Raw genomic sequence first — 25,266 nt, 5'->3', positions numbered from 1 at the left:
TCTCTTTGTGGAAAGAAGCTGTGTTTGTGAAGGCAGTAAAACATAACAGGCTGTCCAGCTAGACTAGTTACAAGCTTGTCCAACTGACTGTTAGGCGACTGTTTTAGTGTAATGGTAATGTAGTTCACGTTGTATTATCCTTTGGACTGAAATGCCTGTCAGTCAAGAAAGACCAAAACAACACAATGGAAACACAAAATATGACAGCAATGATTTATATGGTTTATGTAAAGAGAATGCGTGCTGCTGATCCCAGAGGAACTGTAAAGGGCACCAGCGACCCATACTGGTACTGAGGAGCTGTGTACCTGACCTCGGCATGATGTGTTGGCAAGGTTTAAGTGTCTTTTTTAAGCATAGAGTTAGAATTCAGCCAAGGTTTGGAATTAAATCTGGACCAGATATGAAAATTGAAACTATAAAATAGGCAGCAAATGAAGGTTAGATAGTGAGAAAAGGGACAGAGAAGAAAGGCTAGACAGTTTATTTAACATCAGAAATGCTTTGTAGATTAAAAGGAGACACAATAAAATATAGTTAAGTCAGAGGTGGTTTTTGAGGGGGAGAATTACTTGGTCTGTAGTTAATTTAAGTTGTATACTGAAAATCTCTTAAAGAAATGGTTGTGCTGTTAAGGAGGAAATATTATAACCAAAGCTTAGTCTGTGGTGACCTCTGTGAACAAACATGAGTTAACAGCTTGAGAGGAAGAGCGGTATAATATGACCTGGGCTGCAAGGTGCTGAAACTGTGGGCTTGTACTATGGATACAATACTTTATTTATAACAAATAAGACTATTTCCAGTGGAAAGATGAAAAGAGAAGTAGTTCCTACAGCTCAGCATATGAAGATGAAAAGGGAAGTAGGTTCTGCAGCTCTGAGATGAGTCTGGGGCTGCAGGAGACTGCAGGTCAATACTTGACTTTGAATCGGACTGGGGAGTGGTATTAAAAACCAGAAATGTTTGCATCATTTCAGAAGAAAATCCCTTCTATGCTCGTGTTCCCTATTTAAATGTCCCTTAAAACAGCATTTCATATTTCTACCTGTGCTGCTGAGTTTTTAATACGTCTATTTAAATGCAAATCTTGACTTTTGGTCTGTAATCATGGAAATGTTTGTCACTAAAATTTATATCAGAAATGTAATTTCATATAGAAGCAGCAGTGGCGTGGCAGGTCACAAATAACAGAATTATCCCTCAGTGCAGGGAAGTGCTTAGTATCATCTGAAGAGCATGTTTTTTTTCCCTGAAACTCCAACTTACTTTAATATGTGTGCTACTAATGTACTTTTAAGCTGTGCTTTGAGTGTTTGCTTTTGCACCGACTGCTCCCTTATTACCTTTTTTTTCCCTTTCTATCCTCTGAATTACCAGGATGGCAATCCTGACAAAGTGTCTAACCTGCATGTTCAGGAAATGAATGCTCTCTTCCAACATAATGTTTTTTCCTCCTCTTCACAAGCAGGCTTAATAAAAGAGACTTGACTGGATGGCAGGAAGTTTTGCCAGGGCGATATTGAATCAGCGACAGATTACTCTTTAGATGCTGCTGAGTGTGTCATTTGTATTTCATTTTTTCCCCACTCGCGGAAACTGCTGGCCCTCATTAGTCTGACTGTCTGGGTTTCCATGGCCAGCAGCCCCGTGTCTGCCAGGACCACAGCTGTTGAGCAGGGCCACAGCTGTTCGTGGTGACTGAGCTCCAGCTGCAGCAGGCGAGGTCACAATTGCCAGAATAGTTTTCCTGTCTGTCTCATTTTGATGGATGTGGCAGTGCTTAGTGATGAGCAGATGAGTTGCCACAGCTTCAGACCGCTGGTACCTCTGGCTCGTGGTTTGGCACAGCTCCTCGGTGGCATTGCAGCTCCTGATACCACTAAGCCATGATGTTTGCAAGTCCCCCTTTGCCATGCAAGCAGGAGAAAGAACCTTACCTGCTTGTTCAGAAGGACCAGTCTTTGGGCTGGTCAGCTGTAGGGGGCACGGCAGAATGTGGTGTGGGGAATCAAGAGCAGAAGATCCAAGCTTAACTTCAAGGGACGAAGAGTTCAATGTGTCTCAAGATACCTGTTTCAAAGAAACACTATACAGACACTGAGCCCTGGAGACCCTGTGCCTCATTGTAATAGCATGCTTCTATTTACCTAATTCTGCGGAGTGAATACAGGTGGCTGCTTTCATTTTGCTTGTTTAAAATAATTTGATATGATTAAAGGGACGATGAATGTGAAATGCCAGATAGATTACTGCAGCCAAAGAACAGAATACTCCTTAGATCTACCACATTTTGTGCCTTATGATCCTGAGATGTGCTCCTTGTTAAATACTTTAGATTTCAAATGATAAGAGGATCTGAGGGACACATTCCTTCATTTTAATTTCAATCTTCTCTATTTATTTCCTGAATCTGGATGGCTTAAAAAATATTACAGTAAACTTATGCTCTATTGGAGTCATTTCAAAAACAGAGATAGCACACCATGTGTGTTGAGCAGTGAGATTCCTGGCTGTTTGTAATATTCCAGTTGTTTTGGTCATTGTATGTGTGTTAGAGGCAATGGGAGTAAAGAAGATGGGATAACAGCAGTTAAAGTCAATCCAAGGTCACAGCCCAGATGAAATCCAGAAAAAAGAGAAATCCTAAGGGGAAGATGACTATTTTTATAAGCACTTTATCCCCTTATAGTGACCTAGATACCTGTGCTGATACTGGGGAAAAGGGAAGCATGATATTACCAGTAGTGAGTGAAGTTATTTGTGCTGGTCTTAGGTTGCAGGGGAAGCAAAGGCCAAAATGAAATGCACTTCAAATTGACAACATGAAAAGGGAGCTTGTGTATAAAAGCTTCAAGCTTGCTGTTTTTCAAGTCTTAAGGATATTTCCTATATATTTGATCTCATGCACTTCTTTTTAAGTAATTGTCAGTATTTTATTGCAGAGGAGAGAAAGTATTGGCAAAAAGATGATTAGTGGTAAAACATCTATCACCTGCTGTGTGAAAGGAGATGGCAGATGACAACTGAGAAGGTTTGCATGCAGATTTGTAGTGCTTGGTTCTATGCCAAGATACTGTTCAGTTTCAATTGTGTGAAGGTGTGTGTATGTTTGTACAATTACTTACTGCTTGACACGATCCAGAGGTCAGTTCCTTAATGTAGGTGACATGCTGGCTGGAAGGATGGGACAGATTTGGTGCATTGCTTTCAGTAATGATGATAACTGTGTGCAACGTGTACTTGGCTTCTGTTTTTTGAGGGTGGCTAAGATCATGGCTTAGGAACCTTATGTTTACAATTGCATGAAGGACACATTTGTGAAACCACTGTAGAATAAGCAGTTGTGCCTTCTCTGTCTGAGCTCTTCCTTTTGTCATGAAGTTCTGAAGGGCTTATAGTAGCACATCATAGTAAAGGAATTCTGAAAAGCAAAGTGATGCCTTTCCTTTCTGTATTCAGTAATTGGGTTTGAATACTGTATTAAAAACCAAAGTATAATTTTGAGCATATTAATTTTATGGACGCTTGTATTTGATCACCCCAGTTCATCTGAATATTCATATTTCTTTTGTATCATTGCATGCCATTCCTTTCCCTTCCTCATAACCATATTGTACATAGAAAGGTTGAGAGAACTTCAAGTTGTGTGTTTACCCTCCAACAAGTGTAATGTAGTTACGAATAGATGTGAGTTGCGTGTCATGAATCAGAAAGCCTCGAGTCAGCAGTGCATCTTTAATCTTTTGGAAGGTAAGCTTGCAAGTTAATTGCTGGATTTCATAGATTGTAGGAGTACATCAATATAATTGATTTTTGACACACTGGGAGAGCAGTAAACATACGCAGTTTTGAATTTTAACAAGTGTCATACCTGATAATTTATCTGCTTTGGAATTAGGAGGTCTGGAGCTGGCTCCTAGGTAATTCGCACACATTAGTACACTGTTATCTGCATAATTCTGTGACATCAGTGACTGGGTGATTCGCTCAATTTTAAATTAGATAAATAAGGCATAAATGTGCTATGTTTAATGAAAATTGCAAGTAAAAGCAGAAGACTATCTTTTTTTGATGTCTTCGAAGATGTTCTGTTGATTCTTGATCGTTTTAGCTAAAATTTGTTGTGATGATGATAGTAGTTGTTCCCAGTGATAAGCCAGGTGTGATATTCAACAACTTCTATTAGCAGAGGCAGGAATTTTCCAGTCTGAAAACTGTTGCTTCAGGTAGTGCCTAGATCTCAGCATTGACTTCTCAGTAACGTTCCCTTTTGGTGATGCAGTTCACAGCCCCCAGCACATGCATTTTGCAGATGTGTTCCTCATGCAGTCACACTGTGTGTTTTAGCCTAGTGTTTGTATTTGGAATAGTAGAGACTTTTAAAGTTTTTCTGTCCTAGCCAGTATCTGACAAACCAGTCTGAAGTGCTTTTTCAGAAAGTTCTGTCTGCATTTTTCATCCTTCCTAGATTTCGTAAAGTTGCTGCTTTTGTCTCAAGGAAAGAATATAAAAAAATAACTCAGAACAAGTAGCTGTGGCTCTCTGAATAAAGATACAGAACCAGTCCTGCCTGATAAATAGTGCTGATCTTTGTAGGGAGACTGTTTGGAGCAGATCTAGTTGATAAGGTTCCTGGAATCAGTATTTCATGTTATTCTCCCATGCACAGCTAATGCTGCTAGTGGCATTACTGCAAGAGGTGTAAACCAAGTCAGGGCCACAGTGTTCTGTCTGCTTATCCAGGAGACAGCTGCTGCATCTCTTGCTGTCATTTGTTCAGGTGTTATCTGATCAAAAGGAAGCACTGACCGTCCTACAGCATCTGCAGATACATCTTCCTATAACCTCTGCTCTCTTCTGGAGTCACACCATGAAAGTAGAGGAAAATTTCTGTAGGGCTGTTGGGCTTTTTTGTCTTTTCTATCCTTAAACTGAAGCACTGCTTTTAAAGGATTCAAATTTCATTGAATCAAAATTTGTTACTTGTCTTGGAACTGTGAAATACGCTCAGGGAATTGATCTATATTTGAATCAGATAATTATCACAGTAATGGCTTGGTGAACTCCCTGGAAAGGTGGATACTCCGTGGCATTGATATTTGTGAGTTAGATAAAGGAGCAATCTGAAGAGGGAATAATGAATTAGCAGGAAGTCAGAGAAGTTGGAGGAGCATAACTGGTGTCTGTGCCTGTGATTGTTGCAGTTTTCTGACACTTTAAGTGGTTTGCAAGTCTTCTCTTATTAGAGCTAATGTGAGACAATCAGTCACCTAAGCATAGCAATGCTGTGTCTGTTAGAAATGCTGCTGATAATTGATGTGCAGTAGCAGAACTTATAAATGAAATTAGCTCCCCAAAGTTAAAGCGTGGCGGTGATTGAAGCAGTAATGATAGGGTTCATGCAAGTACATTTGCCATCTATCTAAATGTATCATTACTGACAGAGCTATTTCGTTAACATATTGTTATGCTTATTTGTGTCATTGTTATAATGTCCCCTTAGATATCTGCAAATTATATTTGCTTATTCTATGTTCTGATCCTTCCCGACCGCCTGTGCCCACTTCCTTGCAATTCACTTGTGCAACATTTGATTTCTAACTTGAAGAGCATCTTTAGTGGAAAGTGCTGTGCACACAGATGGGGGATAGCTTTGATTTTCTCATAGACAAAGAGTGTTCTGTGTTTCATCTGAAAAGCACAGCGTTGCTTTTTTCTTTCTAAATTAAAGAAGTTGTCTTTTACCTCCAAATGAAAACGAATAGAATTTGTAGCAATAAGGTGTTGTGTGATACTTGGAGTTCAAAATGAAGAGCCCCACCTTGTGACCGATTTGGTGACTTTTAAAACTCTTTGGGGCAAGTAATGAAGGAGTAATGCTTAAAGATTATGTGATAATCCAAAAACACACTGATAGAACAAGTTGAGGCAAATTGGTTCTAGGAAAGACAAGAAAATCGAACAGCTGTTCTCTAAATCTTCTGAAATACCACTTGATTTTCTCATTTTGTGATTTTTGGTGTTGTTTGCATCTTACTACTGGATATAGAAATGTTAAAGGGCTGTAGGACAGAAGGTTTTCAATGGAAAGTTTGCAATATTAATGATTTTATAAGAAGGAAGGAAAGCAATCTCTGAGACCTTGTTTTAAGAAGGTACGTGTCTCTGTGCTTTTATACCAGAGAAGAACAAGCATGCTTTTCACTAAAGCACTGTTAGAACTGTTGGAATTATCTGATTCGCTTTAAATGTAGATAAGTATATCCATTTATTCTTTTTTCTTGCTTCCTTTTTTTCTTTTTAAGACCAATTGCTTTATACTGGGGATCTATATTGAGATCTGAAAACGAAAACCCTATACTCATGTTTCCTATTAACAGAAGCATTTTTTTCCCCCAAAATTTCATTAAAAAGGAGGAAAAAAAAAATAACAGTGAATCAAATGAGTCAATGTGTATAAATTCCAAAGCATGCTTGTTTTTAGCAACTCATCCGACTCTGAACGCTGACTTAATTTCAGACCTCAGAACTGAAACAGATTTAAAATTAGCTTATAATTCAGTTCCTTTCCAACTACAAATTAAAATAGCAAAAATATTTCAAAATATTACCATAATGTTTGCATCTGTTTTACGTGTCCCACGAAGCTTCCAATGGCATCTCAGCTTACAGCACATTCTTGTGAATGAGTTCTGAAGGCAGCCTGCATTGCAGGCAGCAGTTATAACGAGGGCTCATGGAGACGATGTGAAACTGAAATGCATGTTAAGTGTTACACGCTACTATACAGGAGAAGCAAATGGGGGATTCTTTATTACATGTGATTTGAAGTCTGTTTTGTGGTCTACACTGCTCTTGTGCATAGATAGATGTATCCATATGTACACACATAAATCTATACAGACAAACCTGTATCTTTGCCTGTATACCTGTATGTGAGATGTTGATGGCTGGGAGACCGTTTCAGAAGAGGCAGAATGTGTTTGGGTAAAGCAATGCTGGGAGCTGCAGTCCCTCCTGGCCATTTTGCTGGGTTCTGCTGGCTTTTGCTGCCTTCTTCCATAAGACAGAGGTATGCCAAGGCTCAGCCATATTGCCAGAAGTCTTCTTAACATTATATACTGTTATATTTGTGAGAGTGTTGTCTGAGTATGGATAGATCACAGTTAATTACTTGTAAGTCTTGTTACTGCTGTGGTTAGAAGAGCTCCCACAGTATTTGGCTGTTTGCCTTCTTTGTGGCCCAGCCAGGAATCTTTCCTGCAGAAAACTGTCCCTCTGCTGACTTGTTGGGTCACCGAGGAAGGTGGAATGGGCACACACTCACATATATGGTTTTGGTATTATGACAACAATTGAAAACTAGGATCCGAAGTAACTAAAAGAATTGTAGCTTGGATTCAGTTAAAGTCTTTGCGTGGTTAGCATTTTAGCATTCATAGAATCTTAGAATGGCCTGGGTTGAAAAGGACCTCAGAGATCATCTAGTTTTCAACCCCCCTGCTATGGGCAGGGTCGCCAACCAGCAGACATGGAGGTTTTTAGTCTGGTATGATTTCCTGTGCACCTTTATTTTGAAGTGGCCTCTTCAGTAATGTGACATGAGGTTTTAGTTGCTTCGTTGCATGCAATTTATTCTTTTTAGTGCTTTATGTTTAATAATTAGTAATGCCATTTAATACCTAGCTTTTTTAAAAGCCATTTCTCATTTCCATTTCTATCTTTCTGTCTCTAGAGATGCACTCTATGCAAATTAAGAGAAATAGGATTTTTGGAAGCTGCCTTACTGTTCTAATAGCAGAGATCCAAAGTCAGGCTGGGGTTCTGGAAGGGTGCAGTCTGTGCTCCCTCGTAACGGTGTTGAGGTCTTTTTACTGATGTAACCAGGATCTGCAGTCTCAGATTCCTTCCTGTGAACTTTTCAGAATACCAAAGTGTTTCACTTCACATTTATTTCCATGGGATCTTTGACCTCTCGTGTTAAATACATAGAAGCCCAAGTGTTGAGCTGAAGCTCAACGTTTAAGGTGATGCTCAGAGAAGTGCCTCCATCCATGCAGAATGTTGAAACAAAGAGGTGCTTTTTAATTTGGCTTCCTTGTTTTGTTTGCTTGTTTTAAGGACTCTGTAAACAATCTCTTTAATGCAGTTTTGGATCTAGTTAAAAAAAATCCAACAGCATTGGCTTCTCTTCTTGTTGCATTCAGGACAGCTTTTTCAGAGGAGTTAATCTGCCTAAGCAAACAATATCTGATCTGTAGGTTCCATCCTCTGCTGCTTTTTAATAGTATTGCTCTTTTAATATCGCTTCTTTTCTAACAAGATCATACCCCGCTCCCTCAGGCCATGTTAAAAAGGTCAGCTGCTGAATGGTATTTTAATTTAAATAAAGAGTGAAAGACGGACTGTTTTTGCTGGACTACTAAAAGATCACCTGTTTAAATCTTCCTTTTAATGTCTGTTTAACTTTTTTTTTTTAGGCTTTTTCTATGACCTTCACATCATTTAAACACATTTTTTTTATTCATTATTCACGCCATTAATTAATGATACAGGTTTCTTTCTGCAGTTTATTTCTCCATTATGTATTGCGTATTTTTTTTTTTAGTTTGGTTCAGTGATGGTTTCTGTGTACTGACATAGAACAATACAGAAGCGTGCCAACTTTGAGAAATGAAAGGGAGAAATCTATGCATGTATTGGAATTACAAGTGAAGTGGGAAAGGAAAGAGCTCAAACTCAGGGCTTCTTCCCATGGTGTGCAGTCCCTGGGCATGGCACTGGTCCCACAGTGTGTGGGCACTCGATGAGTCATGGAGCTGTCCTTCAGTTCTGAGGCTCGTCAGCTGTGCCACAACCTGCTGTTCCACTGACACGCTTACCTTGGCTTTGTATTGTTGTTTTGGCTTTTCATTTCTTCTTTTTCCTCACTTAGTAATTGAGTTTCATGACTTAATGCAAAAGATGGGACCAACTCCAGATAGTTGCATTATAACAGAATAGCCACAGTGATGCTGTGCTTTGTAGGGACTTGATACACTGCAGAAAAGTGCTGAAAACTGATAACACAGGATAAAAGGAATAAATTAAGCCCTTTAAAATGATGTATTTTCATGGCCATGGTCCAGCTTTTCAACCTCTCCTGAAACTAATGAGCTGGTATCTCACTTGTTGTTCTTATATAAAGATCACACCCTTTGAAGCAGTGTCAAGGTACAGAGATGCTCATTACTGCAAAACACTTGCGCCGTTATTTTGTGTTGTCTGTCAACATTCAATTACTTTGTTAATATAAATTGCTTAGGCCACTGAATCAAATGGAGAAAGGTGTCTTAAATACAGCACATTCATGAGTGGTTTTATTAAGTAAATGAGAAAACTCAATATTTTCTTACCTGCTCTTTCCAGAGTTGTTGTCTGATGATCATTTGAATTACAAATTAATTAATTGTAAAGACACTGCATTGTAATCATGGAATGGCTTGGGTTGGAAGGGCCCTTTAAGATCATCAAGTTCCAACCCCCCCTTCTGTGGGCAGGGATACTTCTTTGTAGCCCAGGTTGCTCACAGCCCCATCCAGCCTGACCTGGAATGCTTCCAGGGTGGGTACATCCACAACCTCACTGAGTAAATATTAATTTTTTTATTAATTGAAAAAGTTGCAAAGGAAGGTTGAAAGTTGAAGCATCAGTGAGGTTATCTTCCTGTCCTAAGGCACAATTCAAGTAACTTTTTGTACACCAGAAACCAGCCCAATAAACAGTATCACCAATTTCATTAACTTTCCATAGTAACCCCAAGAAATGGATTCTCTCCAAAGAGCTATTAGTCCACATCCCATTTCCCTAAGAAACACCAACACTGCTGCCAAGCAGCTGTTTACCTGTACAAATTAATGGACTCCATGGCTGTATATTCCATCAGTGGAATCCGTGTGTTTTACACCTGGTTATATGAAATTCTTTCTCCTTGTGTTGCTCTTGGGGAAGAGTTATTGTACCAAAGCTCAACTGCAATAAGATGATTTTTTTCCCCTGAAGTTTTAAGTCCATTTCTCTCTTTCTTTTTTTCTCCCCTCCCTTTCTTTCCCACAGTCTCATTTTACAGCTTTGAAGGAGGGTTCCAATTTCTGTCAAAGTTAGATTGTTATACTGTGTTTTGAAACACTGCACCTCGTTAGGCAGTAATCTTAACAATAGTAATAAAGCAACGATTTTATAGTGTGTCATTATCAGTTCTGTTTGGCAAACTGCTATCTTGCTGTTACATCAGATAGGCCGTGTGTCTTGGGCTGCATGGTTGTTTGTATGGACTGGCTGGGTTATCATATTGCATTGATGCTTTTTTGTTGTTCTTTACTTTGAGGATTGTGGGGTATTATATTGAGGTACAGACAGTTCCATCCTTCTTATATTCTTGATTATGAACATTTAACTGTGAGGTACAGATGGATCTAGGCTAGACTAAATGTTATGTCAAGTTTTGTGTGAAATACTGTTGATAGGTAAAAAATAACAAGCCATGTTGCTGTATATGACATATTTAGAGTTTATTTTTGCTTTGGCAGTGTAATAGCAATCAGGCTAGTTTAGCTGAATGATACCATACAGATTTTCCCAGTTTAAACACAAATGGTATTTATGGAAAGCTGAAGATCAAAAAATATCTATATTCTTCAGAGAATTGAGACTTTTTTTTCCCCCTCCAAATCTGGGGCTTGTAAAAGGGTTCACTTAAGTTCACTCTTCACAGAATTTTTGTGAATTGATGAGCTGAGCTTCCCTACCAGACAAAGTAGATAAATAAGAAAAGGATTATGTGAAGATAACTTCTTTATTTTTCCATGACTTGAAGCTTTTTGTTTGCTAAATTATAGGACTTGAGATTTGTAGCACAGAATTTCAGATCTGGAGTCGTTTTGCATCTCATTGATGGTGCACTGATTTGCTTTATTGTGTTTGACAAGCAGAGCTCTCTCCCTGGCAGAGAGGCCATGTGGCATGGATCCACAGACCTGATGTAGAACTCTAATTTGTCAACTGTTCGGATTTTGCCTCAGAAATGGCACTGCACTCTGCTACTGATCTTTGGTATGTATGTTGTTATTAAATAAGGCTGTCGTTCTTTTTCAAATATTCTGCTCTGAAGTTTAAAATGTTTCTCTATAACCAGAAGTCACTGCTGTGCTCTGCAGCAGCACTGAATCCCAATGTCATGAAGCTTTGTGCAGTGAGACAGGCTTGTAAGTCCCAGCTAACTCAGTTTGGGCAGATCTAAATGTGTGTGGCCAGCCATTTAGCAGAGCTAACTTTGCGTGTACCAGCGTCACCTGGCAGGACATAAAAAGATGAAGTTTAAGTGAATGATTTTTATAGCTTGTGTTGTTTTAGTGCATGCATATGGACACAAAATATGACTTTTCCATGGTATTAGAAATGTATATTAAATAAAGCCTATTCTGTGTGAGTGTTGAATATATGGAACTTTTATTACCAGCAGTGGGGGCATTGGAATTCACCTTGTTTAACGAGTGATCAAACGTACAATTTGTAGTATTCTTTTTGGCCCTAGATGCTTTATTTAAAGGATATATTTCATGTGATCCTTTGCACCTACAGAGGATTATTCTCCCTGAACAAATTCAACCAAACAGCACATGGGTATACAACATAGTATTTTCCTAGCAGGATGTTAAAGTTTGCTTGTCTCCTCTTACAGACCCAAAACACTTAAGAAAACCAAGCAGGTGAACAAGTTGCAGCTCTAGTGACTGGGAGTCAGCACTGTGTCTCCAGCTGGGAAATTCTTCCCCCATTTCAAAGACACTTTGCTCTGGAGACCAGGGCATTTCATGTTGCCAATAACTGCTGTGTCTACTGAGCAGAAGTCAGAAGCTCCATTTTGTTTTTTTTTCCAAACAGACACAGGTTCTGCCCGCGTTGCAAACCTGTTCTCAAAGTAGGGCCTGGCCATTTATTTAATTTTCAGACCCATTCTGACAGGGATTATTAAGTCATTTCAGACACCACCCGCCATTCTTCCCCCTGTGACTTCATTGGCATTGTCCTCATAGGCAGAAAGAGGAAGTCCGAGTCTATCAATATTAAAAGGCGTTTCTTAGTGTAGAAGAGGATTTGTTAAATTGGTTAACCTACTTGTATCATAAGTTATTCATGAGGGTAGATTATGCTGATAAAACCTCCTATTTCCTGCTTCTGTTGTTGTGGTGTTTTGGTTGTTTTTTTTTTTTGTTTTTTGTTCAACTGAATAAACAAATATATCAAATGAAAAATTCATTAGTGTTGATTTGAAATTTAGAAGACTTCAGAAAATGAGAACTGTACTGCAGAATATATAGGTTTATGAATAAATTAGCACAGGGTGATCGCGTTTAATGGAATAGCATCCCTTTGAAAGACCATTCTATCTACGTACCAATTTCCACCATAAGGTTTGACTCAGCTGGTACTTGAGTGTGATTCTGATATTACCTGAGTATTGCCACCAATAAAACCCTAAAATTAGTAATTATAGAATGCACTGAAAAATAAAACACAAAGAAATGGCATGAGGTAGTAATATTGTGTTTATCATTTCATAATCTCTTTATACAGTATTTAATTACCTGTTAATTGCAGATGTGGAAATCCGTATTAACTTTTATACATGTAATACAAGCTTGTCCTGATATGGATTTCTTCCTTTTTGCTGAACTTGGATTTTTTCCACCCTGCTGTTTATTCCTCTTTGTTTGCAGTTATGAATGTAAAGTGATTTGCCTTCTTCACAGCTGACAGTGCTGCTTACAGTTCTCCTGGATAGTAAATGTTTTACTTGCTCTTTCTACTCTGTAGTAGCTATCAGCTTTCCAGTTCCATTTATTTTCATCATAATGCTAAGAAAAATGGCAGATGTCTGTCAAGTTCCTCTCCTCTATTTTATAAAACAGTAATGAGGATAATGGTGAGTTCAAGACTTCTCTTTCATATGGCTTATTTCAGACTTGAAGAATTCCTGTGTTGCTTTTGTTCACCTGCAGCTAGCCACTTCTGAGCTGGGCACAGCAGGCTTTGACTAGATAAGCCAACTTCTGTTCCTCACTGATAGTACAAGATGAACTATATTACTAGTCTTACTGCTGCAATTAACTTCAATAGTTTAATGGGTAAAGAAGAAGAAACACATTTAGCCAGATCTAAAATAGAGTTAATCAGTTTACTTGAGGCACTGAGATGTAACGTTCAGATCTGTGAATGCCACAGGAACCTTTGTTGGTGTATTAATGTAGCAGTTGTAATCAAGTACTTTAGTGGGGGATTTTTGAGTATTTTATGTTTATTATACTCCTTCTGTTCTGAGCAAACGAAAAATAAAGCAGGAGACTGATTTTATTTATATCGTAGAGTGAGAGATGAATTTACCAGAATACCCATTACAACATGAAATGATAAATGATAAAACACATTTTTTAATGAGAAATAAAAATGTCATGACATCACCAAAATATATTGCAGAACAGGCAGAGAAACAGTTCTTGCCCAGCATACTGATAAGCAGCGCTGCTTTGCTTTTTCTCCTTCAGGAATGAAGAACGTATTTTTATTCTTTTTGTCACATTTATATATCTTATTCTCTCTCTCTCTCTCTCTCTCTCTGTCTGTCTCTATATATAATAGAAAATAAGTTTTCTCATCAGGAATCTTTGGAAACTATATACAAGACTGTAAACCATTGACAGTTGTTCATTAGAACTTCATGGTCTGATGACCTTTTATCCATTAAAAAACCAAACAACACTATTTTTTTATCTGCTTTGCATGACAGGTTGCTTGGTGTATTTCTTGTAAGGAAGGGTGACTGCATGCCACAAAAGCATTGTTTAGCACTTGCAGATGTAAGCAGGATGTGTTTGAAAATGTTGCTATGCTCTCTAGTGGATAATTTGGTTATAAGTGTCTAAGACAGTAGTGTCATCAACAGTTGTAAATTTAGTTTTGTTTAACTGAAAGCCCTCAAGTAAGAGAATTAAGAATTACTAGAAGCTGAAGCATAGTAATGTATTGGTATGGAACAACACTCATATTTTAGTACACACGTTCAATTTTTGCTGTACTTAGGGAGTGCCCACATTCTTCAGCTGCTTTATTATAGACTTTGATATTAACTGGTACAGGCAGTGAGGGTATTGTCCTCAACTTATCTCAGCAGATGAGTGATGTCTGCAATGCCCACTCCCTCATCCCCCTCTTCCAAAGGAGCCTCTTTTTTCTGTAAGCTGTTATAAAACCAGATTACTCCATCTTGGCTGACACAACCCCCAAAATGCTTTATTTGTTTGTTTTCCAGTGAAGTCCTGTGATGAGTTTAGTTGAGGTGCTTTGGAATTACTGGATTTGCTTCTGCAGTCCAAAGGAAGTCATGTTAAGTGCAATACAAGATACTCAAGTGCTGAGTGAAATCTAAGGTTAGATGCCTTGCATCTTTTAATATTCACAATTTAATCAGCTTCTTCTCCAAAATCATTTTGTTGTGATAGTATTTCTACTTCTATCGTTCATTTAATGGGATTCTTTTATTGAAATCAGTGACCTTGGCTCTGATCTCTACTTTTCATTATTCTGTAGTGTGAACAGTTTTGATGAGATGCAGAGACTGGCACAATAATCACTTTGTTGGCATTTCTGTCCTTACTCTCAGTGAAACCTGAGCCATGATAGTTGTTCTTTTTTCACTCCAGTGAATCACAGGGGCACACTGTTTGCTAGGGAGTCTGACCACTGTGGCTGTGTCTTTTTGTACTCTTATTCTGTTTGGGATTCAAAGTAAACCTGTGTTGGGCTCTTGTCACTTCATTCGTATTTCCTTCAGTCTGTTCAAATTTCTGTTCCCTGGTCTACTCTTTCCAGTCTCTAAGCCATTCTTTTCCAGCCTTTTCATTGTGAACATGACTACTTTAATAGTGGTATCATGCAGGTTTCTCAGATAGTTCAGTGGCAATTTACAATGTGATTTGCAATTTAATTCCTTTTCTTGGCCTGACAGTCATTCTGGATTGAAGGCATGTTGTTTTTGCTCATTTGAGTCAATTCCAGAGGCATTAAATAAGCATTTTATTATTTTAAGATTTAAATGCTGCAATTGGCACAAAGGAAAATGGCTTTTCCCAAGAAAACTGCATTGCCAGTGCTCTGGTATTGCTGTGTTGTAGACTGGCTCTTTAAGAACTGTGTATAGAGGTGCCCAGAATGGTGAGGTTATTTTATAATGACCAGGTAATTGAAGCAGCAGACTTTGGCAAAGCAGTTCCTGATTCCATTTTGCAAGACTTGCTTTCTTTCTTTACTGTGTCTCATACCGCACTTCTTGTTGTCAAGATCCCTACTGAAGGCTGCCGTAACTTTTTGTCTTATTTCAATGGATGTTTTCATGGAATACCAAAATTCTGCTCTGTTGGTGCTTCTTTTGCTCACAGGTGGAGGCATAGTAGTTCAATTGCTTTTGGGTTGTGCCCATGCAAATGATACAGTATTGCCTCAGATATGGTACAGACTACCCAGTTTTGTCTAATGGTGTTAGTCCGGACCTGTATATGCTATATGAATTCAACAGAAGAATTAATTATTGCTGTATTCTCATAGCTTTCAGGTTCTAGATCTGGAGTAGCTTTAGTTTCTGTTCACATACATGCCTGCCACTCCAGGTGGTTCAGTTATGACTGTCCAGGTATCTTTCTTCTCTCTGTTCTGCAAAAACATGCGCAAAAGGGAACAGAGTAAGAAATAGGAAAGGTGATCTAATTTTGAAATTTATGGCGTTCTTCTTTTCCTCGCTTTTGGCAGTTAACTTTTGGCATCTAACCAAATTGGCACTTGGCTTTTGGCAATAGGTAAGATTTAATTTAGTTTCAGTTTTATGCCAGATTTCAAGGTAATGATGAGTTGTAATTATATCCGTGTTGCTCTGTGCTTTCACAACAACAGCATTATTTATGTGATTTCTGTAAATGCTCATAACTTCATGGGCTAGACAACAAAGTTCGAACAGTTTATTTGCTTGGGTTGATGTGTAGCTTAAGCAAATGCAGACACAGTAACAGAAGATTATTTTCTCTGGAATATTGACAAGTCTTCGAAGGATGCACAAGGAATGACCATCTAAAATGATATCTCAATACGGTTATGTTTAGAAATCCACATAGTTGGTGTACTTGTGCAATGAAGGCATTTGTGTCGTGAAGAAATGTGTCTGGTAGAACTGCAGAAACAAAGTACTAGAGCAGGGTTGATGTGGTGGTCAACTCTCTTCTACAGATGTTTGTGTTAAGAAAAGTAGGTGAATCTTTAAGTGGGGTGCTGTTCTCAAAATCATTCCACTCCGACCACAGGCTTAATTAGGGCGATCATTCAAAGCCACAGTTCTTAGCACAGTACCAAAAAAAAAAAAAGAAAAAAAAAAGACTTAATGATGTGTGATGACTCGCAAGCATAAAGGAAATAGTCTTATTTTTTTGTAAATTAAGCCTTACTCTTCCTATCCTATTAAAAGGTGATGTAACCTTATTCTCAAAGCATTGGTAGTCAGCCTTCCAACCTATTTCTAAATAGCAGATCAATACAAATTCTGTAAAACATATTACTGGCAGTTGTTTTTGGCATTGCAATTCAAATAAGTTTCTGTGACTTTCTTTTGTTTTCCAAATAATCATAATCAACATGTGCTGTAGTTGCTTCCCTATTAAGGATATTAAATATGTTTGTATAGAAATATATGTGTAACGTTTATGCAATGCAGCAGATGTTCAGGAGAGAGAGAAGTAATTTGTGCTGCATAATATGTTACACGGAACGGTAACCGTTTTCCTTCATCTCTCTTTCCAGTTTGTTCCTGTGGCAACATTAACTCAAGGCTAGCAGTAGACTTGTGAGAAATGTGTTCTTTTTCGCTTAGTTCTCCCAACACCAGTTTGCATCCCATTCTTCTTCCTCAGTGCTCTGTCTTTTACGTTTTACGTGTGCTGTGTGCAGTGAAGGCTGTCTGAAGTCACTGCTTGTCCATTAAGAAATTCATGCCTTGAAATGTTAGGAGTTACCTGTGCCTGCTACAACTTATTTTCTATCCAAAAGGATCCTGTTTACTGAAGTGCTGTGGTACTGTCTTCTCTCTCTAGGAGAATAGTATGGCAGGGAATGGGACTTGTAATTACAGTGAACGTTGGGTTTCTGCTGCTGCATGTTCTACATCTGTTAGACATAGCAAATAGTGGACAGTGGATCCACATCTTAATGTTGGAATTTGTGGCAAGAGTAAGTGAATGTTGCTATTCCTATATTCGTGATCTGACATGGAATTGTTAGCAGTAACAGAAACCAGCATCTTCAACCCTGTAATTTTATGTGTATTTTAGTTATTTGGTACATTTAATTGTGCTTTGTTGTGAACTGTTTACAGTGATTATCACTGAAGGAGAGAGGGAGGGCAAACAGAACTGAATCTGGAGTAAAACCAAGGGAAATTAAAGATTCACCAATGAATCTTTGCAGACTTTATGCTAATCCAGTGGGTATTTTGTGGAAGTGTTAATGAATGTCACATCCTGATTGCTGCAGACTTTCCCTTACATTTCCAGCCATACCAAATCCAATTGAAAGAGCTAAAATTAACGACACAAGTCCACAACAGTTTGTCAGAAAAATGTGTGAATTTTGTTTTTAGCACGTCTTACCCTAATTATCCTTGGAAACCCATTTTGCCATGGCGTATGCTTGTCCTCTTGTGTTGTGTGAGCTGTGGCCTGTGTTGTATAAAGCAACTCCAGACACACTGATTTGTTTGCTCTCAAAAATTATGAAGAAGGCAAAGTACAAAAAAACACCCCACCACCAAGGACACTTAATTAGTATGCTTCTCTTTACGTGGGAATTCTTTCCAGGGATTTGGATGCTTCAGCTGCCAAACTTGCCCATGTCCCTGATGTCATCGTCTGGGCAGCCTCTCCTCTGAATCTGCATCCCAACTCTGGCAGGTTCTCAGTTTCTGAGATCATTTCAAGTTCCCTTTGCTTTCTTTTCACTTGGTCTTGCATACCCATTCCATCCTTAAACAGGGCTATGGAAGCCATTGCAACGTGTGCATGTATTGTCAATGTATAAACATTGATGGGGAGGAATGTTTTCATAATGCCGGCTTTGGGATAGCATGATACGAAGGCATCTAAATATGATAGCTGGCCGTTAGTTCAGTATCTTTTGTTTAGCTTGTCTTTATCTGCCAGCTTCCTGTTAATATACTGTTAATAGAATTCTGAATGCCTGCATATATGACAAGTCATAACCATAATGAGCCTGTTTATTTCAAGATATGAAGTGGCATCATTCATTTGCACATTAAAGGAAACTTTGCTGGAAGAAGACAAATTTGAGGCTACAAAAGCTTTGTGATGATTGTAATGCTAATCTGTATTCAGTCCTGTATGTAAAGTGTCACATCTTGAATACTTTAAAAAATTAATTAGTCAACTGTGTTATGCCACAGATGAGCAGAAGCAAGCGGTTGCTTGCATCCACAAGCTGTGACAACCTCTGTGCCATCATGACTTTAAAGGCCCTTGGCTTCTGAGCTGGAGGAGGTCCCACCTCAAACCTTATTGAGTATGAGGTGAGATAGTGTTTGTGTGGCTGTGCCACAGGACTAGCATTCCCTCAGCAGTCCTCCATGTCCTATGGTTATAAAGATATTTAACCCTTCACAATATCTGGGTCAGAAACTTCCTAGAGATCTCTAAGTAACTTTCCTACCACTGATTTATTTATTTCCTATCTGCATGGAATTATCTGTAGTGGTAAGCAATTGCACCTCCAAGGTTTTTAGATGCTTTCCATTGTGTTTTAACACTTGCGCTCTCACGAAGAGCACAATCACATTTACGTATCTTGTGGCTTTTTAGGCAAATTAACCTTTATTAGTGTTTTGCAGCTGAGGGAGCGACTTGTGGTGGTGCTTCATGAATAAAAATAAGCTCGTAAAATAAAAAATTGGAAGACATTTAGAGTTTGCAATAAAGCGAAATGCTGAGTTTTCCGAATTTTACTAAACAAGGAATTGTGATTTGCTTGTGAACAGCAAAGGTGATTCTGATCGACTCTGAAGGGAATGGATACTGAAGTTTGAAAAGTCTAAGCTGCAGACTTCACTACTAATCTTTGTTCATGGTTTGCCTCAGTAATGTAATTTTTTGGGTATAGTTCAGCATTTCGACAAAGTTGTGAATATGTATAAGCACATAAGGAATTGTTTTGCCTCAAGACTTCTCCAAGACCTCTTCCTTCTTGGTATTTGTAGATGCATTATCATACTTTTCACATTAAAGGTAATGTGAACTAAAAGTAGTGGGAGCCTAAAGAATGCACGCTGCTGCAATCTGGGTTTCTGTACTTTCATACTTCTTTTAGACCTGAAAAAAAGAGAGACCGTTTCCTTCTTCATCTGTTGCATCTGCAGATTTTTTTCCTTCATTTTGGGACTTAGGGAAGTAATTATTTATTGCACGTAACCTGCTATAAGCATCATTGGCTGTGCAGTGATTTTTATCCCAAGGTTTTGTGCTCATTTTGTGCTTTGTGGGGCTGAGGAGGACGGAGGGATGAGTTCTTACTTCTGTGATAACTTCCATAGTGTTCATACAAGAAACATTCTGCAGTGAGGTTTGAAGTACCCCATCTTTTAGGTCATCACTCTTTTAGTTGCATCATAATTGCATATAAACAGTGTTCCACTGTTATGGTTTTTCTCTGTGTACTGATGATGCTTGTTTCTAGGCACAGATAGATGGGATTTATTTGGTATAAGGATGGCAAATGAAATTTTTCACTTAGTACTTTGCAACGTTTTGCAATTAAAATCACAGTGAAAGTGGCCACTTGAAAGCGGTGAACACCAATAAGTCACCTCATTTGTGAGCTACTGTTAATTTACAGCCAAAACAATACTGGAATATTCAAGTAAAATTAGCAGCACCAATTTCAATATACAAGATGTAACCAATTAATAAAACAAACCATAGCGTTTCAGATCACATTTACAAATTCTTTTTAGATACTCCTTGTAAGCACGGGGCTGCAGGAAAAAATACCATGATTTGTGTATATAGAGAACTCTCTATATCGTTTGTGAACTCTGCTAATGCTGTATCTCCCTGGTTCTTTTGAACATCTGTTCTGTAGGTATGGCACTAATTTTTGTGTCCTCTTACAATTAGTGCCATTGTAAAGCGAGCAACTGTGTATTCACAGTTGTGGGATCAGACCTCTGCAGATTGCTTTTAATTCTGCTTAGTAGAGAAGAGCTTTGTGGTTTCTGCTTGTATTTTTAGACACCTCCATTTTGAAGATCTTTATCAGTTTTAAAAATCATTGTGTATTGTCCCCAGAGGATTGTATTTGGCATAAGCCTAATATTATGAACTCTTTAATTTAGGTTTCCTTGAGCTACACTAGGATTGTTTGGGTTGTGATGTGATAGATGTTGTCTTCCTTGTCAGTCGTCTCCCTTCCAGACTCGCACGCTGTAAGCATTTAAGAACAAAACTGCAGCACGTTTATCACCAATTGCACAATGCTTCACCATCTGAATATGCTTCATTAGGCTCCCATTCTGCAGTGTGAGTGGATCATTAGATAGCACGTGGAAAGAAATCATTTCAACAGTAATCTGTCAGGTGTGGAGAGCCCCCATGTGTTTGATGTATAAAAGCATTATATTTCACTGTCCTGTATAACAGCACTTGCAGATGGTACAGGTGCAGGGTTACCTTGCTCTTGAGGTGTTACTTTCAGATTCCAAACCATGGAGAGAACCTGTTCTTCCCTTTGCCCCTAGAGCTCATCACAGTGAATTTCTCCTGGTCTTGGTCTCGCTCCATAGATGTGGTCACTCCAGTTTTGGTCCGCACAAAGCTCTAACGTGCCCGTGCTGTTGGACAGCACGCTGACATCTCAGAGAACGTTTTGCAGATGGAATCACTGTAGTAATGGTTTGGGGGCAGTGAGTGGAACTATTTGATGCTGTGAGCACTGAAAGTACTTCATCTCTTATGCATGTACGAAGGGGGAGAAAATGATGACCGAAATCATCTGCTATTTAGGAGAAGCAGTAAAAATGAATGTGTGTAAACATACACAGAATTTATCAATTAATTCAATAGATTAAAATGGGGCTTTACTATAATCATTTCATTTAGCTGTAGAAATTTGAAGTATTTGCTGGATGATCTGATCATCTTCACAACCTTTTGCAAAGATGCAGCTTGCTCTGCAGCCGCATGTTCTCTGCCAGTGCTCCCCCACCCTCCCCCAATATTTATTGCTAATGAGATAATTAATTAGTTTAAACTGTTTTTCATTACTTGAATAAAGACTTGTGGTCTCTGAAGAACAGCACTGAGAACGTGTAACATCTGCCAGAAGTGCTGGTCTTCTGATGAACTGACCATATGTGCTGCAAAGGCTGGAACCAAGGGGCTGCAGTTAATGGGGGGGTTCCTGTCAGCGCTGGCTCCAGGTGACCTTGCCCTGGCAGCAGAAGCAATTGCTCCTGGTGCTGTTTTTAATTCAGTTCTGAGCTTAATGATAAGAATGAGCACAGAGAAAAACGAGATGTGTAAATAAGAGGACTACAAGACAACCCATCACGTATTGTTGGTTGCTAACGCTAGGAAATGGTGTTTTTATAACCCATGTGTTTTAAGATATCCACGTTCAGATGCTTGAGGTGGCTTCCATTGGATTTTCCAGTACTTTTTTTTTTAATTTTAACACTCATGAATTCTGGCCTTGTGGTTGATGTTTGCTCTTCTCAGATACTGTGGGTTCATAATCCTCAGAGCCCTCCGGAACAGCAAGAGCGATGCACCACAACTATTATGAATCTAATTGTACAAGTGGGAAAACTGAGGAGATGAATAATGTGGTCAAGACCACAATGAGCCAATGTGAGCTCTGAGGTTTGTTTTGGCCAGTAGCCCAGTGCTCTGGCCAGCCCTTGCAGCATTCTGCTTTTTAAACGATGCACAGCTGTACTGTGTTTTAAATTAAAGGGATGTCCTGTTTGTCTGATAAACCACCTAGATAGATAGATAGATAGGGGAAAAGAACACTAAGGTAGCAAGGTGAATGTGTCTCCACCAAATCTACCCAACAGGAGAAGTCTTCTAAAATCAGAATCTGAAGTTTTCCCATATTTCCCATCAAATTGAACTTTGGACATCACTTTGTTAGTCTTTTCCATCGCAAAGCAGTGGTAAATATTGATAGGTATGGAGACCTTTTCATAGTTTTCAGAAATAGGGTGCGTGTAATAAACCCACCTTAGAGAATTAGAAGAGTCCTCAGAGCAGTTGTATGGTCTAACTGGTGATGTGCTGTCCCTGTTAGGTTAGGTGTGCTGTCCCTGTTAGGTTAGGTGTGCTGTCCCTGTTGGGTTAGGTGTGCTTTCCCTGTTGGGTTAGGTGTGCTGTCCCTGTTGGGTTAGGTGTGCTGTCCCTGTTGGGTTAGGTGTGCTGTCCTGTTGGGTTAGGTGTGCTTCCCTGTTGGGTTAGGTGTGCTTTCCCTGTTGGTTAGGTGTGCTTTCCCTGTTGGTTAGGTGTGCTGTACAGGCAGTTCTTCCTCCCAGCAGCAGGGTTATCCCGCTGACCCCGTGCCCCCCTGCGCTGCCCGTGGGCTGTGCTCTGAGCCGAGCGCGTGGCACCGCTCTTCCCGCACGCAGGAGCACAATGACTTCACCGGCTGTGGATGCTGCAATCCCCGTCAGGGATACGGCGGGGAAAACAACATCCAGGGGAGCTTTAACGGCTGGTGGTGTCGGTGTGTGTTGAGCGGCGTACTGAAAGTCGTAAATACTGTCCCGGAGACGTTATAAATCATGTAGGCACAGTGTAAGTACGGGCAGCGTTTCGCACGCGGAGCCGCTCCGGGCGCTCGGCGGGGCTCGGGGCCGCCTGACCTTGAGCCGCGGCTCCGGTCTAGGAGCGTCCGATCCCTCCTAGAGCGGCAGCGGGGGCACCTCGCAGAGCAGCACGATGCCCTGGAGGCTCGTCGCGGGCGGGGGGGACGCCCTTCAGGTAAGGCAGCAGGCGCTGGGGAATGAAGGCTGGAGAGGGAAGGGAGGCAGAGCGGAGACCTGAAGGGATGGCGGGCGGGGACCGCGCTGCTGCTGCGCGGAACGAGCTGCATCCGTGCAGCGATGTAGTGATGCTCGTGGAAAATGAGGCTGGGGGTGGTGATGGGGGAACATGGGGGGGTGATTGTCCTTCCTCTGACTGCCTGAAGTTTGTGTGAAGTCGCCTTCAAAGAGCTCTTTAACTTCTTTTGATGGGAGCTCTATTAGCATTTATATAAAGTATGGCAGGAATCTCATTAAAGGCGGTTTTTGTGAGCTGAGCTATTGACTTTTAGCAGACAGCTTACAGGATTCCTGACCAAAATGGTTGCTCGTTAACTTTAAGGCACATGTGTACCGTGTGAGCGTAGCATCGTGGTGCCTGAATGCACGTTGATGTGAGAATTGCGGAGCTTTACTACCAAACTTGTTAAAGAGTGTGGCATTAAACGACGGCAATGTTTTCTTCACAAATGCAGTTTAAACAGAGCGATAGAAATGAGCAGCGATATATGCCCGTATCCATCCGTACGGTTAAAAAAGCAGAAATAGATTACAGGATGGGGATTTCAAAACGTTTGTCTGTTGTCAGCGAGGTGTACTTGCTGAATAACTGCAATATCTTGAGTGATAAAAAGACAAAAGCGTGCATAAGTGTTGAGGGGAACAGGGCAAATGGGGCTGGCCTGCTTCTGCAAACAGCAGATAACCCCTCAGCCCGGAGCAGCGCCGTGCTGGACCGCTCTGCACAAGCAGGAGCTCATGCTGCAGTTTGGTGATGGCCTGGAGGGACGCCCAGGGATGTGATACAGACCGGGTTAAGAAATTCGGTCGTGATAGGTGGATGTCATTAGGATCAGCGTGAGATGTTTTTGCTTTGGAAATACTTATGAGTTTTGGCTTGCGTACTTGCGTTAGTTCCATATCTGCTTCTAAAACGATGAAAGAGATACATGTAGAGTTTGAACGCCTTGTTATTCTGTTTGTAAACTGCAGATGTTTTCGTAGTTGTTTGATATTCAGGTTGTTTATCTGCGTGATAGAAATTAAGCTGACTTCTGAAAAACGAGCAGTTACTGTTATTTAGTAAGCAGCATTCCCTTCTCCAGGGAGGAACTCGGGGGTAAAGTCTCAGCTTTCACATCTGAATCATTTCGAAGAAGCGAAGCAGACTTTTGGGTGTGACCCTTTAAAGGTGCTGCTCTGTGAGTGCGTGTGCAGCGTTGATGTCCATCTTCAGTTTCACTTCCTTTAAACCTCTGTTGTCTGTTTGGGGTTTGACTGTTTCAGTTTCTCTCCCTAAAGCAGCACCACATTTCTTGCTATTATAAATGTTTCAAACAATATCTCACGTTCCTATTACTTTTCCTTCAATACGTGGAAGAGAATTGACATTTACTTACTGCCTTCTCAGCATCCGAGTTGGGATGGTTGAGATCCACCTGATAGCTCAGGAAATGTCAGTAAAATGATTGATACCTCATTCCAAGCACAGAGTTGCAAAGTTTGAGCTGAAAGTGTTTCAGCATTATTAAATACCAGCAATTAGAGAATGACTTAAGAATGGTTGGATAAAAGCATTTTGCATGGCTGTTTAGCAAGGTTCTGTAGTTGATAACTCTGAACCAGTAACTTCTCTAGTTCTTTTATCTGGGAATCAATATTTGTTGATAACGTTTTCATGCAAGTCTTCAGTTTTGGCAAGCTTTTAGTCTGCTGTAGTGATAAGGCTCTTGGAGCTTTGCTTAGAACAATTACCTGACATTCTTTGGGATCACAAACGCTGCCATGGGTCTTTGTTATTTTAGATAATAAGTCGTTTTGGACATGGGACATGTCATAGTTGCACAGTTGGTGCCTTCAGTGATATGACTCAGTTGCTACTTTTATTTTACTTGATCTTCACTTAGGACAGTGCGAGAATGTGTTTGCTCTGGGGGACCAGAATGTAAGCATTCTTGCTTTATGTTTGCCTTGATAATGCTTGTTCCTCATTGCATTTAAGTTAGCCATGTTAAATTGCATAGGCTGAGATTTCTCATCATTGTCACTGAAATTAGAGCCCAGCGTGGCATCTTCCACCAGGTTGCGATACGAGACTTATATTTGCT

The sequence above is a fragment of the Coturnix japonica genome, chromosome 14 (genome assembly GCF_001577835.2).
Source record: "Coturnix japonica isolate 7356 chromosome 14, Coturnix japonica 2.1, whole genome shotgun sequence".
NCBI classification, from domain to species: Eukaryota; Metazoa; Chordata; class Aves; order Galliformes; family Phasianidae; genus Coturnix; species Coturnix japonica.
Note: the sequence above shows the minus strand (reverse complement) of the source record.